Here is a 13,396-nt window from a genome sequence, read left to right on the forward strand (position 1 = left end):
TCGCATTGATCTGAAGCTAAATCATGTGTTTCACTTGGATATGAATCTAACTCGTTTGTTTAATTTGCATTTGAAGCTATATCACTTATATCGCAAGTATCTCAAGCTAAATCATTTTTGTCGCATGGATTTGAAATTAAACCATCTACATAGCATTGATTTGAGCTTAATCACGTGTTTTGCATGGATTTGAAGCTAACTCGTTTGTTTTGACTGCATTTGAAGCTATATCACTCGTATCGCAAGTATCTGAAGCTAAATAATTTGCGTCGCATGGATTTGAAACTAAACTTTCTACATAGTATTGATTTGAAGCTAAATCATGTGTTTCGCTTGGATTTGGAGCTAACTCGTTTGTTTCTCCTGCATTTGAAGCTATATCACTTATATCGTAAGTATCTGAAGCTAAATCATTTGTGTCGCATGGATTTGATGCTAAACCTTCTACATCGCATTGATTTAAAGCTACCTCGTTTGTTTCGCCTTCACTTGAAGATATTGTATTTATATCGCAAGTATTTGAAGATATCCCATTTATTTCTCATGGATTTGAGGCTAAGCCTTCTACTTCGCATTGATTTGAAGCAAAATCATGTGTTTTGCATGGATTTGATGCTAACTCGTTCGTTTCGCCTGCATTTGATGCTATAACACTTACATCGCAAGTATCTGAAGCTAAAACATATGTTTCGCATGGATTTGAAGCTAAACCTTCTACATCGCATTGATTTAAAGCTACCTCGTTTGTTTCGCCTTCACTTGAAGATATTTTATTTATATCGCAAGTATTTGAAGATATCCCATTTATTTCTCATGGATTTGAGGCTAAGCCTTCTACTTCGCATTGATTTGAAGCAAAATCATGTGTTTCGCATGGATTTGAAGCTAAGCCTTCTATTTCGCATGGATTTAGGGCTAAATGTTGTGTATCGCATGGATTTTGAAGCTAACTCGTTTGATTCGTCTGCATTTGAATCTATATCACTCATATCTCAAGTATTTGATGTTAAATCATTTGTTTCGCATGGATATGTAGCTAAACCTTCTACATCGCATTGATTTGAAGCTATATCATGTGTTTCGCTTGGATTTGAAGATAAACCTTCTACATCGAATTGATTTGAAGCTAAATCATGTGTTTTTTGCATGGATTTTGAAGCTAACTCGTTTGTTTCTGCTGCATTTGAAGCTATATCAATTATATCGCAAGTATCTGAAGCTAAATCATTTGTGCCGCATGGATTTGAAACTAAAGCTTCAACATCGCATTGATTTCAATCTAAATCATGTGTACCATATGGATTTGGAAGCTAACTCGTTTGTTTCTCCTGCATTTGAATCTACATCACTTATATCGCAATTATCTGAAGCTAAATCATTTGTGTCGCATGGATCTGAAGCTAAACCTTCTACATCGCATTGATTTGAAGCTGAATCATGTGTTTTGTTTGGATTTGTAGCTAACTCGTTTGTTTCTCCTGCATTTGAAGCTATATCACTTATATCGCAAGTATCTGAAGCTAAATCATTTGTGTCGCATCGATTTGAAGCTAAACTTTCTACATCGTATTGATTTGAATCTAACTCATTTGTTTCGCATGGATTAGAAGCTAAACATTCTACATCGTATGGATTTGAAGATAACCTTCTACATCGTATTGATTTGAAGCTAACTCGTTTGTTTCGTCTGAATTCGAAGGTATATCACTTATATCGCAAGTATCTGAACCTAAATCATATGTTTCGCATGGATTTGAAGCTAATCCTTCTATTTCGCATGGATTTAAATCTAAATGATGTGTTTCGCATGGATTTTGAGGCTAACTCGTTTGATTCGTCTGCATTTGAAGCTATATCACTTATATCACAAGTGTTTGAAGCTAAATCATTTGTTTCGCATGGATTTGAAGCTAAACCTTCTACATCGCATTGATTTGAAGCTAAATCATGTGATTCGCATGGATTTGAAGCTAACTCGTTTGTTTCGCATGCACTTGAAGCTATATCACATACATCCCAAGTGTTTGAAGCTAAATCATTTGTTTCGCATGGATTTGAAGCTAAACCTTCTACATCGCATTGATTTGCAGCTAAATCATGTGTTTCGCATAGATTTGAAGCTAAGCCTTATACTTCGCATCTACTTGAAGCTAAATGATGTGTAGCGCATGCATTTTGAAGCTAACTCGTTTGGTTCGTCTGCATTTGAAGCTATATCACTTATATCCCAAGTGTTTGAAGCTCAATCATTTGTGTCGCATGGATTTGAAGCTAAACCTTCTACATCGCATTGATCTGAAGCTAAATCATGTGTTTCACTTGGATATGAATCTAACTCGTTTGTTTAATTTCCATTTGAAGCTATATCACTTATATCGCAAGTATCTCAAGCTAAATCATTTTTGTCGCATGGATTTGAAATTAAACCATCTACATAGCATTGATTTGAGCTTAATCACGTGTTTTGCATGGATTTGAAGCTAACTCGTTTGTTTTGACTGCATTTGAAGCTATATCACTCGTATTGCAAGTATCTGAAGCTAAATAATTTGCGTCGCATGGATTTGAAACTAAACTTTCTACATAGTATTGATTTGAAGCTAAATCATGTGTTTCGCTTGGATTTGGAGCTAACTCGTTTGTTTCTCCTGCATTTGAAGCTATATCACTTATATCGTAAGTATCTGAAGCTAAATCATTTGTGTCGCATGGATTTGATGCTAAACCTTCTACATCGCATTGATTTAAAGCTACCTCGTTTGTTTCGCCTTCACTTGAAGATATTGTATTTATATCGCAAGTATTTGAAGATATCCCATTTATTTCTCATGGATTTGAGGTTAAGCCTTCTACTTCGCATTGATTTGAAGCAAAATCATGAGTTTCGCATGGATTTGAAGCTAAGCCTTCTATTTCGCATGGATTTAGGGCTAAATGTTGTGTATCGCATGGATTTTGAAGCTAACTCGTTTGATTCGTCTGCATTTGAAGCTATATCACTCATATCTCAAGTGTTTGATGCTAAATCATTTGTTTCGCATGGATTTGTAGCTAAACCTTCTACATCGCATTGATTTGAAGCTAAATCATGTGTTAAGCTTTGATTTGAAGATAAACCTTCTACATCGAATTGATTTGAAGCTAAATCATGTGTTTTGCATGGATTTTGAAACTAACTCGTTTGTTTCTGCTGCATTTGAAGCTATATCACTTATATCGCAATTATCTCAAGCTAAATCATTTGCGTCGCATGGATCTGAAGCTAAACCTTCTACATCGCATTGATTTGAAGCTAAATCATGTGATTCGCATGGATTTGATGCTAACTCGTTTGTTTCGCATGCACTTGAAGCTATATCACATACATCCCAAGTGTTTGAAGCTAAATCATTTGTTTCGCATGGATTTGAAGCTAAACCTTCTACAGCGCATTGATTTGAAGCTGTATCATGTGTTTCGCTTATATTTGAAGCTAAACATTCTACATCGCATGGATTTGAAGCTAAACCTTCTACATCGTATTGATTTGAAGCTAAGTCGTTTGTTTCGTCTGAATTCGAAGGTATGTCACTTATATCGCAAGTATCTGAACCTAAATCATATGTTTCGCATGGATTTGAAACTAAACCTTCTACATAGCATTGATTTGCAGCTAAATCATGTGTTTCGCATGGATTTGAAGCTAAGGCTTCTATTTCGCATGGATTTAGAGCTAAACGATGTGTATCGCATGGATTTTCAAGCTAACTCGTTTGATTCGTCTGCATTTGAAGCTATATCACTTATATCGCAAGTATCTGAACCTAAATCATATGTTTCGCATGGATTTGAATCTAAACCTTCTACATAGCATTGATTTGAGCTTAATCACGTGTTTTGCATGGATTTGAAGCTAACTCGTTTGTTTCGACTGCATTTGAAGGTATATCACTTATATCCCAAGTGTTTGAAGCTAAATCATTTGTTTCGCCTGGATTTGAAGCTAAACCTTCTACATCGCATTGATTTGAAGCTATATCATGTGTTTCGCTTGTATTTGAAGCTAACTCGTTTGTTTAGTCTGCATTTGAAGCTATATCACTCATATCGCAAGTATCTGAAGCTAAATAATTTGCGTCGCACGGATTTGAAACTAAACCTTCTACATAGTATTGATTTGAATCTAAATCATGTGTTTCGCTTGCATTTGGAGCTAACTCGTTTGTTTCTCCTGCATTTGAAGCTATATCACTTATATCGTAAGTATCTGAAGCTAAATCATTTGTGTCGCATGGATTTGATGCTAAACCTTCTACATCGCATTGATTTAAAGCTACCTCGTTTGTTTCGCCTTCACTTAAAGATATTTTATTTATATCGCAATTATTTGAAGATATCCCATTTATTTCTCATGGATTTGAGGCTAAGCCTTCTACTTCACATTGATTTGAAGCAAAATCATGTGTTTTGCAAGGATTTGATGCTAACTCGTTCGTTTCGCCTGCATTTGATGCTATAACACTTATATCGCAAGTATCTGAAGCTAAAACATATGTTTCGCATGGATTTGAAGCTAAACCTTCTACATCGCATTGATTTAAAGCTACCTCGTTTGTTTCGCCTTCACTTGAAGATATTTTATTTATATCGCAAGTATTTGAAGATATCCCATTTATTTCTCATGGATTTGAGGCTAAGCCTTCTACTTCGCATTGATTTGAAGCAAAATCATGTGTTTCGCATGGATTTGAAGCTAAGCCTTCTATTTCGCATGGATTTAGGGCTAAATGTTGTGTATCGCATGGATTTTGAAGCTAACTCGTTTGATTCGTCTGCATTTGAATCTATATCACTCATATCTCAAGTATTTGATGCTAAATCATTTGTTTCGCATGGATTTGTAGCTAAACCTTCTACATCGCATTGATTTGAAGCTATATCATGTGTTTCGCTTGGATTTGAAGATAAACCTTCTACATCGAATTGATTTGAAGCTAAATCATGTGTTTTTTGCATGGATTTTGAAGCTAACTCGTTTGTTTCTGCTGCATTTGAAGCTATATCAATTATATCGCAAGTATCTGAAGCTAAATCATTTGTGCCGCATGGATTTGAAACTAAAGCTTCAACATCGCATTGATTTCAATCTAAATCATGTGTACCATATGGATTTGGAAGCTAACTCGTTTGTTTCTCCTGCATTTGAATCTACATCACTTATATCGCAATTATCTGAAGCTAAATCATTTGTGTCGCATGGATCTGAAGCTAAACCTTCTACATCGCATTGATTTGAAGCTGAATCATGTGTTTTGTTTGGATTTGTAGCTAACTCGTTTGTTTCTCCTGCATTTGAAGCTATATCACTTATATCGCAAGTATCTGAAGCTAAATCATTTGTGTCGCATCGATTTGAAGCTAAACTTTCTACATCGTATTGATTTGAATCTAACTCATTTGTTTCGCATGGATTAGAAGCTAAACATTCTACATCGTATGGATTTGAAGATAACCTTCTACATCGTATTGATTTGAAGCTAACACGTTTGTTTCGTCTGAATTCGAAGGTATATCACTTATATCGCAAGTATCTGAACCTAAATCATATGTTTCGCATGGATTTGAAGCTAATCCTTCTATTTCGCATGGATTTAAATCTAAATGATGTGTTTCGCATGGATTTTGAGGCTAACTCGTTTGATTCGTCTGCATTTGAAGCTATATCACTTATATCACAAGTGTTTGAAGCTAAATCATTTGTTTCGCATGGATTTGAAGCTAAACCTTCTACATCGCATTGATTTGAAGCTAAATCATGTGATTCGCATGGATTTGAAGCTAACTCGTTTGTTTCGCATGCACTTGAAGCTATATCACATACATCCCAAGTGTTTGAAGCTAAATCATTTGTTTCGCATGGATTTGAAGCTAAACCTTCTACAGCGCATTGATATGAAGCTAAATGATATGTATCGCATGGATTTTGAAGCTATCCCGTTTGTTTCGTCTGAATTCGAAGGTATATCACTTATATCGCAAGTATCTGAACCTAAATCATATGTTTCGCATGGATTTGAAGCTAATCCTTCTATTTCGCATGGATTTAAATCTAAATGATGTGTTTCGCATGGATTTTGAAGCTATCCCGTTTGATTCGTCTGCATTTGCAGCTATATCACTTATATCACAAGTGTTTGAAGCTAAATCATTTGTTTCGCATGGATTTGAGTCTAAGCCTTCTACATAGCATTGATTTGAGCTTAATCATGTGTTTTGCATGGATTTGAAGCTAACTCGTTTGTTTCGACTGCATTTGAAGGTATATCACTTATATCCCAAGTGTTTGAAGCTAAATCATTTGTTTCGCATGGATTTGAAGCTAAACCTTCTACATCGCATTGATTTGAAGCTATATCATGTGTTTCGCTTGTATTTGATGCTAACTCGTTTGTTTAGTCTGCATTTCAAGCTATATTACTCATATCCCAAGTGTTTGAAGCTAAATCATTTGTTTCGCATGGATTTGAAGCTAAACCTTCTACATCGCATTGAATTGAAGCTAAATCATGTGTTTCACTTGGATATGAATCTAACTCGTTTGTTTAATTTGCATTTGAAGCTATATCACTTATATCGCAGGTATCTGAAGCTAAATCATTTTTGTCGCATGGATTTGAATCTAAACCTTCTACATAGCATTGATTTGAGCTTAATCATGTGTTTTGCATGGATTTGAAGCTAACTCGTTTGTTTCGACTGCATTTGAAGGTATATCACTTGTACCCCAAGTGTTTGAAGCTAAATCATTTGTTTCGCCTGGATTTGAAGCTAAACCTTCTACATCGCATTGATTTGAAGCTATATCATGTGTTTCGCTTGTATTTGAAGCTAACTCGTTTGTTTAGTCTGCATTTGAAGATATATCACTCATATCGCAAGTATCTGAAGCTAAATAATTTGCGTCGCATGGATTTGAAGCTAAACCATCTACATGACATTGATTTGAAGCAAAATCGTGTGTCCCGCATGGATTTGAAGCTAACTCGTTTGTTTCGCATGCACTTGAAGCTATCTCACCTAAATCCCAAGTGTTTCAAGCTAAATCATTTGTTTCGCATGGATTGCAAGCTAAACCTTCTACAGCGCATTGATATTAAGCTAAATCATGTGTTTCGCTTGGATTTGAAGCTAAACCTTCTACATCACATTGATTTGGAGCTAAAACATGTGTGTCGCACGGATTTTGAAGCTAAATCGTTTGTTTAGTCTGCATTTCAAGCTATATTACTCATATCCCAAGTGTTTGAAGCTAAATCATTTGTTTCGCATGGATTTGAAGCTAAACCTTCTACATCGCATTGAATTGAAGCTAAATCATGTGTTTCACTTGGATATGAATCTAACTCGTTTGTTTAATTTGCATTTGAAGCTATATCACTTATATCGCAGGTGTCTGAAGCTAAATCATTTTTGTCGCATGGATTTGAATCTAAACCTTCTACATAGCATTGATTTGAGCTTAATCATGTGTTTTGCATTGATTTGAAGCTAACTCGTTTGTTTCGACTGCATTTGAAGGTATATCACTTGTATCCCAAGTGTTTGAAGCTAAATCATTTGTTTCGCCTGGATTTGAAGCTAAACCTTCTACATCGCATTGATTTGAAGCTATATCATGTGTTTCGCTTGTATTTGAAGCTAACTCGTTTGTTTAGTCTGCATTTGAAGATATATCACTCATATCGCAAGTATCTGAAGCTAAATAATTTGCGTCGCATGGATTTGAAGCTAAACCATCTACATGACATTGATTTGAAGCAAAATCGTGTGTCCCGCATGGATTTGAAGCTAACTCGTTTGTTTCGCATGCACTTGAAGCTATATCACCTAAATCCCAAGTGTTTCAAGCTAAATCATTTGTTTCGCATGGATTTCAAGCTAAACCTTCTACAGCGCATTGATATTAAGCTAAATCATGTGTTTCGCTTGGATTTGAAGCTAAATCTTCTACATCACATTGATTTGAAGCTAAAACATGTGTGTCGCACGGATTTTGAAGCTAAATCGTTTGTTTCGTCTGCATTTGAAGCTACATCAGTTATATCGCAAGTATCTGATGCTAAATCATTTGTTTCGCATGGATTTGTAGCTAAACCTTCTACATCGCATTGATTTGAAGCTATATCATGTGTTTCGCTTGGATTTGAAGATAAACCTTCTACATCGAATTGATTTGAAGCTAAATCATGTGTTTTTTGCATGGATTTTGAAGCTAACTCGTTTGTTTCTGCTGCATTTGAAGCTATATCAATTATATCGCAAGTATCTGAAGCTAAATCATTTGTGCCGCATGGATTTGAAACTAAAGCTTCAACATCGCATTGATTTCAATCTAAATCATGTGTACCATATGGATTTGGAAGCTAACTCGTTTGTTTCTCCTGCATTTGAATCTACATCACTTATATCGCAATTATCTGAAGCTAAATCATTTGTGTCGCATGGATCTGAAGCTAAACCTTCTACATCGCATTGATTTGAAGCTGAATCATGTGTTTTGTTTGGATTTGTAGCTAACTCGTTTGTTTCTCCTGCATTTGAAGCTATATCACTTATATCGCAAGTATCTGAAGCTAAATCATTTGTGTCGCATCGATTTGAAGCTAAACTTTCTACATCGTATTGATTTGAATCTAACTCATTTGTTTCGCATGGATTAGAAGCTAAACATTCTACATCGTATGGATTTGAAGATAACCTTCTACATCGTATTGATTTGAAGCTAACACGTTTGTTTCGTCTGAATTCGAAGGTATATCACTTATATCGCAAGTATCTGAACCTAAATCATATGTTTCGCATGGATTTGAAGCTAATCCTTCTATTTCGCATGGATTTAAATCTAAATGATGTGTTTCGCATGGATTTTGAGGCTAACTCGTTTGATTCGTCTGCATTTGAAGCTATATCACTTATATCACAAGTGTTTGAAGCTAAATCATTTGTTTCGCATGGATTTGAAGCTAAACCTTCTACATCGCATTGATTTGAAGCTAAATCATGTGATTCGCATGGATTTGAAGCTAACTCGTTTGTTTCGCATGCACTTGAAGCTATATCACATACATCCCAAGTGTTTGAAGCTAAATCATTTGTTTCGCATGGATTTGAAGCTAAACCTTCTACAGCGCATTGATATGAAGCTAAATGATATGTATCGCATGGATTTTGAAGCTATCCCGTTTGTTTCGTCTGAATTCGAAGGTATATCACTTATATCGCAAGTATCTGAACCTAAATCATATGTTTCGCATGGATTTGAAGCTAATCCTTCTATTTCGCATGGATTTAAATCTAAATGATGTGTTTCGCATGGATTTTGAAGCTATCCCGTTTGATTCGTCTGCATTTGCAGCTATATCACTTATATCACAAGTGTTTGAAGCTAAATCATTTGTTTCGCATGGATTTGAGTCTAAGCCTTCTACATAGCATTGATTTGAGCTTAATCATGTGTTTTGCATGGATTTGAAGCTAACTCGTTTGTTTCGACTGCATTTGAAGGTATATCACTTATATCCCAAGTGTTTGAAGCTAAATCATTTGTTTCGCATGGATTTGAAGCTAAACCTTCTACATCGCATTGATTTGAAGCTATATCATGTGTTTCGCTTGTATTTGATGCTAACTCGTTTGTTTAGTCTGCATTTCAAGCTATATTACTCATATCCCAAGTGTTTGAAGCTAAATCATTTGTTTCGCATGGATTTGAAGCTAAACCTTCTACATCGCATTGAATTGAAGCTAAATCATGTGTTTCACTTGGATATGAATCTAACTCGTTTGTTTAATTTGCATTTGAAGCTATATCACTTATATCGCAGGTATCTGAAGCTAAATCATTTTTGTCGCATGGATTTGAATCTAAACCTTCTACATAGCATTGATTTGAGCTTAATCATGTGTTTTGCATGGATTTGAAGCTAACTCGTTTGTTTCGACTGCATTTGAAGGTATATCACTTGTACCCCAAGTGTTTGAAGCTAAATCATTTGTTTCGCCTGGATTTGAAGCTAAACCTTCTACATCGCATTGATTTGAAGCTATATCATGTGTTTCGCTTGTATTTGAAGCTAACTCGTTTGTTTAGTCTGCATTTGAAGATATATCACTCATATCGCAAGTATCTGAAGCTAAATAATTTGCGTCGCATGGATTTGAAGCTAAACCATCTACATGACATTGATTTGAAGCAAAATCGTGTGTCCCGCATGGATTTGAAGCTAACTCGTTTGTTTCGCATGCACTTGAAGCTATCTCACCTAAATCCCAAGTGTTTCAAGCTAAATCATTTGTTTCGCATGGATTGCAAGCTAAACCTTCTACAGCGCATTGATATTAAGCTAAATCATGTGTTTCGCTTGGATTTGAAGCTAAACCTTCTACATCACATTGATTTGGAGCTAAAACATGTGTGTCGCACGGATTTTGAAGCTAAATCGTTTGTTTAGTCTGCATTTCAAGCTATATTACTCATATCCCAAGTGTTTGAAGCTAAATCATTTGTTTCGCATGGATTTGAAGCTAAACCTTCTACATCGCATTGAATTGAAGCTAAATCATGTGTTTCACTTGGATATGAATCTAACTCGTTTGTTTAATTTGCATTTGAAGCTATATCACTTATATCGCAGGTGTCTGAAGCTAAATCATTTTTGTCGCATGGATTTGAATCTAAACCTTCTACATAGCATTGATTTGAGCTTAATCATGTGTTTTGCATGGATTTGAAGCTAACTCGTTTGTTTCGACTGCATTTGAAGGTATATCACTTGTATCCCAAGTGTTTGAAGCTAAATCATTTGTTTCGCCTGGATTTGAAGCTAAACCTTCTACATCGCATTGATTTGAAGCTATATCATGTGTTTCGCTTGTATTTGAAGCTAACTCGTTTGTTTAGTCTGCATTTGAAGATATATCACTCATATCGCAAGTATCTGAAGCTAAATAATTTGCGTCGCATGGATTTGAAGCTAAACCATCTACATGACATTGATTTGAAGCAAAATCGTGTGTCCCGCATGGATTTGAAGCTAACTCGTTTGTTTCGCATGCACTTGAAGCTATATCACCTAAATCCCAAGTGTTTCAAGCTAAATCATTTGTTTCGCATGGATTTCAAGCTAAACCTTCTACAGCGCATTGATATTAAGCTAAATCATGTGTTTCGCTTGGATTTGAAGCTAAATCTTCTACATCACATTGATTTGAAGCTAAAACATGTGTGTCGCACGGATTTTGAAGCTAAATCGTTTGTTTCGTCTGCATTTGAAGCTATATCACTTATATCCCATGTGTTTGATGCTAAATCATTTGTTTCGCATGGATTTGAAGCTAAACCTTCTACAGCGCATTGATTTGAAGCTAAATCATGAGTTTCGCACGGTTTTGAAGCTAAACCTTCTACATAGCATTGATATGAAGCTAAATCATGTGTTTTGCTTGAATTTGAAGCTAACTCGTTTGTTTAGTCTGCATTTGAAGCTATATCACTCATATCCCAAGTGTTTGATGCTAAATCAATTGTTTCGCATGTATTTGAAGCTAAACCTTCTACATTGGATTGATTTGAAGCTTAATCATGTGTTTCGCATGGATACGAAGCTAACTCGTTTGTTTAGTCTGCATTTGAAGCTATATCACACATATCCCAAGTGTTTGATGCTAAATCAATTGTTTCGCATGGATTTGAATCTAAACCTTCTACATCGGATTGATTTGTAGCTAAAACATGTGATTCGCATGGATTTGAAGCGAACTCGTTTGTTTCGCATGCACTTGAAGCTATATCACTGATATCCCATGTGTTTGATGCTAAATTATTTGTTTCCCATGGATTTGATGCTAAACCTTCTACAGCGCATTGATTTGAAGCTAAATCATGTGTTTCGCTTGAATTTGAAGCTAACTCGTTTGTTTAGTCTGCATTTGAAGCTATATCACTCATATCCCAAGTGTTTGATGCTATATCAATTGTTTCGCATAGATTTGAAGCTAAGCCTTATACTTCGCATCGATTTGAAGCTAAATGATGTGTATCGCATGCATTTTGAAGCTAACTCGTTTGGTTGGTCTGCAATTTAAAGCTATATCACTTATATCGCAAGTATTTGAAGCTAAATAATTTGTATCCCATGGATTTGAAGCTAAACCTTCTCCATCGCATTGATTTGCAGCTGGATCATGTGTTTCGCATGGACTTGAAGCTAACTCGTTTGTTTCGCATGCAGCTGAAGCTATATCACTTATATCCCAAGTGTTTGAAGCTCAATCATTTGTGTCGCATGGATTTGAAGCTAAACTTTCTACATCGCATTGATTTGAATCTAAATCATGTGTTTCGCTTGGATATGGAGCTAACTCGTTTGTTTCGACTGCATTTGAAGCTATATCACTTATAGCCCAAGTAATTGTAGCTCAATAATTTGTGTCGCATGGATTTGAAGCTAAACCTTCTACATCGCATTGATTTGAATCTAAATCATGTGTTTTGCTTGGATATGAAGCTAACTCGTTTGTTTAGTCGCATTTGCTGCTACATCACTTATATCGCAAGTATCTGAACATAAATCATTTGTTTCGCAAGGATTTGAAGCCAATCCTTCTACAAAGCATTTGTTTGAAGCTTAATCATGTGTTTTGCATGGATTTCAAGCTAACTCGTTTGATTCCCCTGCATTTGAAGCTATATCACTTATATCGCAAGTATCTGATGCTGAATCATTTGTTTCGCAAGGACTTGAAGCTAACTCGTTTGTTTCGCATGCAGCTGAAGCTATATCATCTATATCCCAAGTGTTTGAAGCTCAATCATTTGTGTCGCATGGATTTGAAGCTAAACCTAATACATCGCATTGATTTGAATCTAAATCATGTGTTTCGCTTGGATATGGAGCTAACTCGTTTGTTTCGACTGCTTTTGAAGCTATATCACTTATAGCCCCAGTAATTGAAGCTCAATCATTTGTGTCGCATGGATTTGTAGCTAAACCTTCTACATCGTATTGATTTGAATCTAAATAATGTGTTTCGCTTGGATATGAAGCTAACTCGTTTGTTTAGTCGCATTTGCAGCTACATCACATATATCGCATGTATCTGAACATAAATCATTTGTTTCGCATGGATTTGAAGCTAAACCTTCTACATCGTATCGATTTGAAGCTAAATGATATGTATCGCATGGATTTTGAAGCTATCCCGTTTGATTCGTCTGCATTTCTAGCTATATCACTTATATCACAAGTGTTTGAAGTTAAATCATTTGTTTCGCATGGAATTGAAGCTGAACCTTCTACATCGCATTGAATTGACGCTAAATCATGTGTTTCGCATGGATTTGAAGCTAAACCTTCTA

The sequence above is a fragment of the Megalopta genalis genome, unplaced genomic scaffold (genome assembly GCF_051020955.1).
Source record: "Megalopta genalis isolate 19385.01 unplaced genomic scaffold, iyMegGena1_principal scaffold0151, whole genome shotgun sequence".
Classification (NCBI taxonomy): domain Eukaryota; kingdom Metazoa; phylum Arthropoda; class Insecta; order Hymenoptera; family Halictidae; genus Megalopta; species Megalopta genalis.